At 42.8% G+C, this 10542-nt stretch overlaps 1 non-coding gene across 1 annotated transcript; it reads left to right on the top strand.

The window, feature by feature from the left end:
• Positions 1–508: 508 nt before the first annotated feature.
• Positions 509–582, top strand: TRNAR-UCU. The gene has a single exon. It is a non-coding gene; the product is annotated as a tRNA-Arg (tRNA).
• The last annotated feature ends 9960 nt before the right edge of the window (positions 583–10542 follow it).

The following is a 10542-nucleotide window of genomic DNA, read 5'->3' as shown; positions in this document are numbered from 1 at the left end:
TTTTTTTTTCGTTATTTTTGTTTTTTGTTTTCCTTAATGAAAGCTACAAAGTGCTTCTTTGCATTTGATTATCACCAGGCTGGGGAGAACATTGGCAAAGATCCCGCTGAAATAGAATTCATGCTGTCATGTTCAAAGCTGGGCATTTTGCGCTGTCCGTGGTGCTAAGCATAGAGACCTTGAACTGAGCAGTGATTTCAATCCCGGCTCCAGGTTTTTGCTGTCTCTTCCTCTCTGTGTGACACAGATGAAGAATACCCAATGAATTATATATAGAATTTTCCTCCTACACACACTCCCTTTCTTCCCCGTTAAAGTAAAGGATGGGGGAATGTGGAAAGAAACCCATTCAACGAATTGAGGGAATAAGAGTCCAGCTCCAGGTTTTCCCTCTGCCCTCCCCCCCAACAATGCTACCCAGAAATAGAAGGATGCTGAAATTACTCAGCAGTGATGCAGAAGGTATGTGCTTTTTCAGTTCTGGTCCTGATGCTGAGCTTGCGGTGAGGTCTCTGTGGCGCAATGGACGAGCGCGCTGGACTTCTAATCCAGAGGTTCCGGGTTCGAGTCCCGGCAGAGATGGTCTCCAGGACAGGTGTCTTAATTTTTCGCCCAGCTCGGAGCATGAGATGCTGATTGCTTCTATTTAATTCTGGAGGATTTGGAAGAGGAAAAACGAACGGCAAAGACTCAAATCCCCTGGGTCAGGCAGTCTGCGTTCTCTCAGACATTTATGGCACAGATGCTTCTTCCTTTGTATTTCTTTCTGATTTTCCTTTGTTGTTTTAAGCATTGTTATTATCATTGCTTCCTATATTTAAAGCCTAAATACAGCGGGGTTTTATTTATTTGCCTGTTTTTACTGCCTGTTTTTAATCTCATCCGGCATTTAAAGAGCGATTTCTTAAAATATTTTTAAAGGCATGCCTTTTTTAACCATTTTTTTCCCCTGCTTCTTATATACTGTAGCTCTAGTTTATCTTCTCCTGTTCAACTGGGATCATTTCATCAAAGTATTCTTGTTTAAATTAGAATATAGGATTCGCTCATCCTCTTTGTTGTCTTTCTACCTTCCGGCTCCATTGGAAAGTTAGAGGTTGAAGGCATTGTGGTAAAAAGAGCTTATTTGGTTCAGAGGTCAGTGACCTTTTCAGACCCTGAATGTTTCACCACCACCACCACCTTCTCCATCCCTAAAACACTGACAATCTGCCAAGATTACCAAATCTCATGAAATTTCAGCCACCTCGTGTCAGGAAATAAAAAAGGTTATGGATCGTTGTGAGTCTTTTTCTCTGAATTGTTTAGCACAGAGGGAGTTGCAAAGGCGTGCTTAATCAGTGCTTTCAAGTATTTGAACCTTCTCCCTAGACATTTTTTAAAAAATAGAAACACTTACACGCACATTCTCCACCTGGTATTTCCAAGTTCATGAGAGAATTATATTGTATAGTATAGTAGTACAGCCTTATTGCTATTGTACATCATGTATACAACAAAATTGGTTTTAGCATCACTGGTAAATCCAATTCAAAAAAATACAAACAATTAAAATAGTATAAAGAATAATCCCTAGGCAAGTAATTAGGAAGAGAGAGAGAGAGAGAGAGAGAGAGGGAAAGAAAGAAAGAAAGAAAGAAAGAAAGAAAGAAAGAAAGAAAGAAAGCATTGACTTCCATCTCCCTTTGGTGCAGTAGAATATATCCATGATTTCATGACAAGGAATCCAGCACGTAAAAGTCCTGGTAAATTCCCTGTCTAGTTTCATAAATTCCAAAATCCAGTGGAAGACATGTTGAATCTTACTTCTCTTTTTGTTTTTAGGAATAACACCTACAATATTGAGTCTGTCATCTGCACCTCCATCACTGTCTGGTTTGGCTCTGCAACCCAACAAGACAGACGGAGTCTTCAGAGGATAATCAGAACTTCAGAAAAAACAATGGCTACCAACCTGCCTCCCACTGAGGACCTGCACACTGCAGGAGTCAAAAAGAGGGCCGGGAAAATATTTACAGATCCCTCGCATCCTGGACATAAATTATTTCAACCCCTACCTTCAAAACGACGCTATAGGGCACTGCACACCAAGACAACTAGACACAAGGACAGTTTTTCCCCGAACGCCATCACTCTGCTAAACAAATAATTCCCACAACACTGTCAAACTATCCTTATGATTTATATTGATATTGATTGCTTCCTGATTGCTTATTTGTACCCTGAGACCAGGGGTGGACCAGGTTCCTGCCAGTTCTAACCTCTTCTATAGAAGAGGTTCCACAAATCTACCGTGCCGTTTAGAACCGGTTCCAGCTCCCTCCCCCTGCCCGTCCACACATCATCAAGATGAAGAGCAAGAGGGGGAATTCTGGGAGTTGAAGTCCACAAGTCTTAAAGCTGTCAAGTTTGAACACCACTGGGTTTTTTTTTCCTAAAGGGTTAAGGGTGCAAGGATCTTGTAACTTGACAGTGCTTCAAATGCCAGAGTTTCTGAGCCAACGTTTTGGTTGCTAAGCAAGAGCGTTGTTAAGTGAGTTTCACCACTTTTACAAGTTGGCCACACCCACCCAGTCACATGGCCAGCAAGCCATTCCTACCCGGTCACATGGCCAGCAAGCCACTCCCACAAAGCAGGCCACACCTACAGAAGAGGTTCTGAAAAATTTTTAAACCCACCACTGCCTGAGTCTATCATTAAGTGTTGTACCTTATGATTCTTGACGAATGTGTCTTGTCTTTTTATGTACATTGAGAGCATAATGCACCAAAGACAAATTCCATGCGTGTCCAAAAACACTTGGCCAATAAAGAATTCTATTCTATATCTGCAATCATAGGACAATGTTGAACGATAAAGGTTTCATAAGGTTGTTTTCTGGCACAACAGTAAAGCTGAGGAAGTAGTAATGAGTCCTTCAAGAAAAGGTGTTATTCCAGCGTTGATCTCCCGTGTCTAATGAATTATTCCCGGAACTCCCAAACATCCAACTGTTTTGTACAACCTGAGTTACTCTAATAAAGTTATGGTCTCCTCTGATTTGGATTTTCTTGCCTAATGCTCAACTCCGTTGCTACTACTTTTTAAATAAATCTTGGCCTCTCTTCCCCTCAGCTTAAGAAGAAGGATAATGCAGATAGTGTCCTCAACTTACGACCACAATCGAGAGAAACCTAAAACAGTGCAGTACGGCAGGCTATTTCTGCTGATCACCAGCTGCCAGGAGTTTGGCGGACCGAATCTCACCAGGCTCAAGGTTGACTCAGTACTGCAGGCTAATTCTTGCCGACTGCCAACAGTTCAACCCTGATCAGCTCGAGGTTGACTCAGCCTTCCATCCTTCCAAGGTCGGTAAAATGAGGAACCAAATTGTTGGGGGCAAGAAGCTGACTCTGTAAACCGCTTAGAGCGGGTTGTGAAGAATTGTGAAGCAGTATATAAGACTAAGTGATATTGCTATCATTTTTCCTTCCTTCTAAAGGTTGACTCAGCCTTCCATCCTTCCAAGGTCAGTAAAATGAGGAACCAAATTGTTGGGGGCAAGAAGCTGACTCTCTAAACCGCTTAGAGAGGGTTGTGAAGAATTGTGAAGCAGTATATAAGTCTAAGTGATATTGCTATCTTCCTTCCTTCCTTCTAAAGGTTGACTCAGCCTTCCATCCTTCCAAGGTCGGTAAAATGAGGAACCAAATTGTTGGGGGCAAGAAGCTGACTCTGTAAACCGCTTAGAGAGGGTTGTGAAGAATTGTGAAGCAGTATGTAAGTCTAAGTGATATTGCTATCTTCCTTCCTTCCTTCTAAAGGTTGACTCAGCCTTCCATCCTTCCAAGGTCGGTAAAATGAGGAACCAAATTGTTGGGGGCAAGAAGCTGACTCTGTAAACCGCTTAGAGAGGGTTGTGAAGAATTGTGAAGCAGTATATAAGTCTAAGTGATATTGCTATCTTCCTTCCTTCCTTCTAAAGGTTGACCCAGCCTTTCATCCTTCCAAGGTCGGTAAAATGAGGACCCAGATTGTTGGGAGCAAGATGCTGACTCTGTAAATTGTTTAGAGCAGTCTGTAAAGCATTATGAAACAGTATATAAGTCTAAGTGCTTTTGCTATTGCTATTACATGGTGTATTTTCAAAGAAAGACCATAGGTAAGGAGGTCAAAAGAAAGAGAAGCACCATTTAGGGGTGGGAGGCCATGGGCTTCTCCGATGACGTTAGCACTCCTACCCATGAATTCAATGCCACACGTGGCCATATACCTATTTCTTCTGCAAACTTTTTCTAACTCTTCCCCCTGAAAAGTTTTGTTTCTCTTTCTTCTCCATGTTAATTGGGTTGAGTTAATTACTCCATGAGGGGAACGGAAGGGAGCCGTGCTGGGTCTTATCCTTTAAAACAGGGAGTTGAAAGTGAAGTTCATTTCCCTTGCTTCCTTGCAAACAAACCCCTTAACACTTAAGTCCCAAATGTGGGTGATGAGACTTTGGCTTCCTCTGGAGGAAGAAAGAGGACAAAGAAAACAAACTCATTAAAATAAGATATCCCATAAGTGTTTGTTAATGAAGAACACAACAGAAGCTCCACTGGGAAGAAAGAGGATTCGGGGGCTTTAGATGAAGAGTTCCTACTGGTTGTAGTTTGATGGTCTGATTTTGGTGCTTTTGAAACTAAGGAGTTCTCAACAACTGTGTTCACACAACGTCTTTCATTCTGGTTAGTTTAGTTTACTTTATTGCACATGGTGCAATAAAATTAAAAGCCATCTTCAGTGTACATTATAATTATAAAAATAAAAACACAAAGACACAGCCTTTACATTCTATATAATTGAAGTTGAAAACCCGATATTGCACTATATCATAGAATTCAATATGGTTACTGCCCCTAGGAGAGAAGCTGTTTTTTTCAGTCTATTTGTCCTTGTTTTTATTCTCCTGTACCGGCTGCCAGATGGTAATAGTTCAAAAAAAAAAGGATGCTTAGGATGAGATGGATCTTTAAGGATGTTTTGAACTTTCTTAAGGCACGGGGGCTATAAAGCTCTTCCAAAGAGGGGAGAGGGCAACCCATGATCCTCTGGGCCATGATGTTGACCCTCCGGAGTGCATCCTAATTGGCAAACCAAACATAGGTGCAATAAGTTAAAACACTCTCTATGGTGCAGCGGTAGAAGGTCACCAGCAGTTTCCCATTCAGTTGTTGTTTCCTGAGAAGTCTCAGGTAGTATCATCCCTGCTGGGCCCTTCTGATCAGTGCTGCGATGTGAGCACCCCAGATCAGATCCTCTTTTATGATAACAAACTTATAACTGGCCACTTGCTCCTCTCGGTCTCCCTTGATAAGCAAGGGCTGGGTGTCTGATCTATTCCTTCTATAGTCCACTATAAGCTCCTTGGTCTTGTTGGTGTGAAGGACCAAGTTATGGTCTCCACCTCACAAAAGCAACCGTCCCACCCAGAGGTGGGTTCCTACCAGTTCGCACCTATTCGGTAGAACCGGTTCGTCAAATCTACCCAACCGGTTAGAAGAGGTCCTACCAGTGGACCCGGAAAGCAGGCCACACCTACAGAAGAGGTTCCAAATTTTTTTGAAACCCACCACTGGTCCTTGGATATGATTATTCTACACTATCATGCTCCTATTTATAAAACTCAGTGCCTCTGTGAAAGGCAAGGATGACTACTGCGTTTGTGGTGCAATCAGAACATTGCATGTGTTGAAGTTGTTTTAACGCAAGCCAAAGATGCCTTTTAAAAAACAAGTTTACATCATATCCTTATTCATGCCAGTGCTGTGTGTGAGGTAATTTAAGGTGGTTCTGACAAGTGTCGTTGGCATCTTCATATCCGGTCACATGGGCAGCAAGCCACTCCCATCCGGTCACATGGGCGGCAAGCCACTCCCACAAAGGAGGCCACACCCACAGAGTAGATTCGAACAATTTTTGAAACCCACCACTGGTCCCACTTCATCTCGATAGGCAAACTCATCCCCCCACCCCAGAGATGAGTCCCACCACTGTTGCATCATCTGCAAATTTATTAATAATACAGTAATAATATACTAAATTAAAGATTCTTGAATTTATCAATTTTCTGGGTTTGTTGTTCCGCTAACCAAATTTGCACAATATGTTAAGCTACAAGTCAAACCAAGGTTTTCTTTTGTGTCTCGGTCAAACCACCAGAATGAAGATGTCATCATTGGCCGAAATTAAATCATTATTGGTGCACGTGTCTCGTACCAGCAGATGGGCCAGGTTCTCTGCCTCTCCCCATTCACACTAGTGTGCTGTGAATCTGTTAAGAGCCTCCGTCTGAGCATGTTGGTTTTACATTTCCAACAAACCAAGGTTAAGATTAACTGTCTATGGCAGGTTCTGCAAATGCAATCCGTAAATGTTAACTGCTTTGATTAAGCTTGTTTTATAAACACAGTAATCTCTCATTTATATCTTTAGAATTATTGCAACAGACTCCAGTGATGCCTTGATGGAAAATCAGCTCAAGCATTTTGATATATGAGAATAGTTCTTTTCTTTCCTTCTATGGCCAACTGGATAGATAAAGGTAAAGGTAAAGGTTCCCCTCGCACATTATGTGCTAGTCATTCCAGACTCTAGGGGGCGCTGCTCACCTCCCTTTCAAAGCCAAAGAGACAGCACTGTCCGAAGACGTCTCCATGGTCATGTGGCCGGCGTGACTCAACGCCGAAGGCGCACGAAACGCTGTTCCCTTCCCACCAAAGGTGGTTCCTACTTTTCTACTTGCATTTTTTACATGCTTTTGAACTGCTAGGTTGGCAGAAGCTGGGACAAGTCACGGGAGCTCACTCCGTTACGCGGCGCTAGGGATTTGAACCGCCGAACTGCCGACCTTTCTGATCAACAAGCTCAGCGTCTTAGCCCCTAAGCCACCACATCCCTAAACTAGATAGATAGTTTTACTATTTACGTGTCTTTTATCAGGGGAACCTGGTCTACCCAAATATGGGGCGGAGCATACTGCTTCTGCTTTCACCTTTCAGCCCCAATCCTTTATTATTTAATGTTTTGGTTAGAGTTAGGGTTAGGGTTGCAAGCCTTTTGCCACAATAGGGAAGGGCAACCAATGGTGCAACTGGCACTGATTTCATTGTTTTGAATGGTGGTTTTCACACTTTTGGGATTCTTCAACAATTATTTACTGGGTTGGCAGCAACTAGAGATGGATGGGCCTCTAGGTTTTACTTCATTTCGTTTCTCCATCTTTTTCCTGCTCCATCTCTATTCTGCATCCGTTTGCAATTCTTTACCAACACCTGAAAAAAAATATCTGTGCTTATTTTCATATCAGCTCCCAAATTTAGTGTGAGTTTCCATTCATTTTCTCCAGTTAAGCATTTGTCTGCCTAAATCTTGCCGGAGGAGGAGGAGGAGGAGGAGGAAGAGGAGGGGAAGAAGAAGATGATGATGATGGAGGAAGAAGGAGAAGGAGGAGAAGAAACAAAACATTTGTGAGTTGTTGAATTATGATGCTCAACATTCTCGACTAATGGAGGAGGAGGAGGAGGAGAAGAAGGAGGAGGAGGAAGAGGAGAAAGAGGAGGAGGAGAAGAAGACAAGGAGGAGGAGGAGGAGGAGGAGGAGGAGGAGAGGAAGAAGAAGAAGAAGAAGAGGAAGAAGAAGATGATGGAGGAAGGAGAAGGAGAAGGAGGAGAAGAAACAAAATATTTGTGAGTTGTTGAATTATGATGCTCAACATTCTCGACTAATGGCGGAGGAGGAGGAGGAGGAGGAGGAGGAGGAGGAGGAGGAGGAGGAGGAGGAAGAGGAGAAAGAGGAGGAGGAGAAGAAGACAAGGAGGAGGAGGAGGAAGAAGAGGAGGAGGAGGAGAGGAAGAAGAAGAAGAAGAGGAGGAAGAAGAAGATGATGATGGAGGAAGGAGAAGGAGAAGGAGGAGAAGAAACAAAACATTTGTGAGTTGTTGAATTATGATGCTCAACATTCTCGACTAATGGAGGAGGAGGAGAAGAAGGAGGAGGAGGAGGAGGAGGAGGAGGAGGAGGAGGAGGAGGAGGAGGAAGAGGAGGAGGAGAAGAAGACAAGGAGGAGGAGGAGGAGGAAGAAGAAGAAGAGGAGGAGGAGGAAGAAGAAGAAGTTCACAAGGCGCATTACAAAAGTTGGTACAATCTTCAATGCATCTGTACTCCAGATAAATACAGAAACTTTAATTTTGACCCAACCATATATAACGACGACAGCAACTTCTTCACCAAATTCAGAAACATTTTAGATGCAGTGCAGATCTTTCAACTTTAGCTCCTTATATACAAACCCAGACCTGTATATATTGTACCTATGGCACATGGCATATAAACATATATACGTAGGTCTCTATATTTGAATTAAGACCAGAATTAGAAGTATGTCTATTACTTGTTGATTTCTTCAAGCTGGATGACAGACCCACTGAGAATCTTACTTAGTGCTGTGCTGGGGGGGAAAACTGTTTTCTTATAGAAACCCAAAGGACCCAGTCAGGGGACACACACACACACACACACACACACACCCTAAGCCCCCTTTTCTCCCTGAAGACCTAAATAGAGATCTCAGGATAATTTCCAAATTTGATTTACTGTCAGATAGAGAAGATAGAAATACAGCCTCCTAATGTCCTGCTCGTCCCAGGGTTTAAGATATAAACCTTGCTCAGAATCATCACCTTCATAAAAGAGGCATATGAGATTTGGGTGGTGGTAAGTGCTCACCCATTTATTTGTTTTTGCTAATTAGCAACTTCCTTCAAAGATTTTTAAACAAAGAACTCACGGGGGGGGGGGGATAATTCATTTACTAACATGCTAGACACCCATCGTTTTTCAAGTATGGCTGCATATTTTCACCTTCTGCTTTTTCCTTTCTCTCCTTCCAGTTTTAGGTGGAATCAGTTTTCCTGGCATGGGTAACCTACAACATATTGGAAAATTGGTTTCATCTGTCTGAACACCTTTTTCAGTTTTGCTTCTGACACGTCTGTTTCGGTTCCTCAAAGCTGAAATTGCAAGATAAGTAATAAGGTAGCCGGAGCCCTTCGAACTTAGGACCAAAAAAAATAATAATCCCTTTCTCTTCTACTATGGAAACATGTGACTCAGCTGCTGAAGATAGGCCATTCTGCTATTACAGTGCGTAATTTTTGCAATGTTAAAGCAGGTGGCGTACAGAAATTGCAACTGGGCATTACCGCAGATCAGCAAAGGTTTATGGACCCCCCCAGCCCTCCAAATATATTGCAGAAACTGAATTAAGAAGGGATAAAGGTAAAAGTAAGGGATAGGTTTCCCTTGCACGTATGTGCTAGTCGTTCCCGACTCTAGGGGGCAGTGCTCATCTCCGTTTCAAAGCCAAAGAGCCAGCGCTGTCCAAAGACGTCTCCGTGGTCATGTGGCTGGCATGACTCAACGCCAAAGGCGCACGGAACGCTGCTCCCTTCCCACCAAAGGTGGTCCCTTATTTTTCTACTTGCATTTTGTTATGTGCTTTCGAACTGCTAGGTTGGCTGAAGCTGGAACGAATAACGGGACCCCACTCTGTTATGCGGCGCTAGGGATTCGAACCGCCGAACTGCTGATCTTTCTGATCAACAAGCTCAGCATCTTAGCCACTGAGTCCCTAAGAATGGATATCAGTGTGCAAACATTGTGAGTTCTTCCGGTTCTCTTCCCCAAAATTCCTACATAGGAAATGGTTCCATTCTGAATGAACATCTTTTATACTGAAGCTTGAGAGAGAGGGTGGGGGAAAAAGCAAATTTTACAAGTGTACATTCTACCTATCTTGGCTTTAACGCCAATAAATAGCAAGAATGCTGGTCGTTTTTAAAACATCTTGGCAATCATAGTGCAGTGGAGTTTGGGTATTTCCATGGCTGTAGCTTGTTGCTTCTCCCAAACATGTTGGGGAAATCCTTTGATTTTTTTTGTTTGCCGTACAAAGGTGTAGTAAGATACTTTTTGAAGTCAGTTAGGTCAGTTAGATTTATCAATCTTGCTCTCTTGTGCATATTAATCGACATTTCTTTTAAAAAAATAAATTGACAAGCTAACTTTGCTGAGTTTTGGAAGGACGCTCCTCGAAATGAAGAACTCCGTGTTGGTCCTAAGGTTCTTCTCTGATTGTCCCAATGGTCAAAACTAGCTTAGTTTGGAAGCCCAGCAAAAATCCTTCTGCGTTTTTGCCACTCTCGAAATAACTTGTCTATAGCCCTGCTTTTTTTGGCTTAGTTGCCCCTGTAATCCCGTTTCCCCGTAAATAAGACCCAACCGGAAAAATAAACCCTTGCATGATTTTTCAGGATGCTCGTAATATAAGCCCCTACCCCCCCCAAATAAGACCCAGTTAAGATCATCAGCCAGATGGACGCAATTAGTACCGTGTTTCCCCCCAAAATAAGACCGAACCAGAAAATAAACCCTGGTGCATCTTTTGGAGGAAAAAAAAATATAAGACCCAGTCTTATTTTCGGGGAAACGTGGTATCACTACACAGAGGGAGCCACGGGAAAC

The sequence above is a fragment of the Thamnophis elegans genome, chromosome 17 (genome assembly GCF_009769535.1).
Source record: "Thamnophis elegans isolate rThaEle1 chromosome 17, rThaEle1.pri, whole genome shotgun sequence".
Classification (NCBI taxonomy): domain Eukaryota; kingdom Metazoa; phylum Chordata; class Lepidosauria; order Squamata; family Colubridae; genus Thamnophis; species Thamnophis elegans.
The sequence above is the reverse complement of the archived record's forward strand: the minus strand, read 5'-3'. Positions and strand labels throughout refer to the sequence as shown.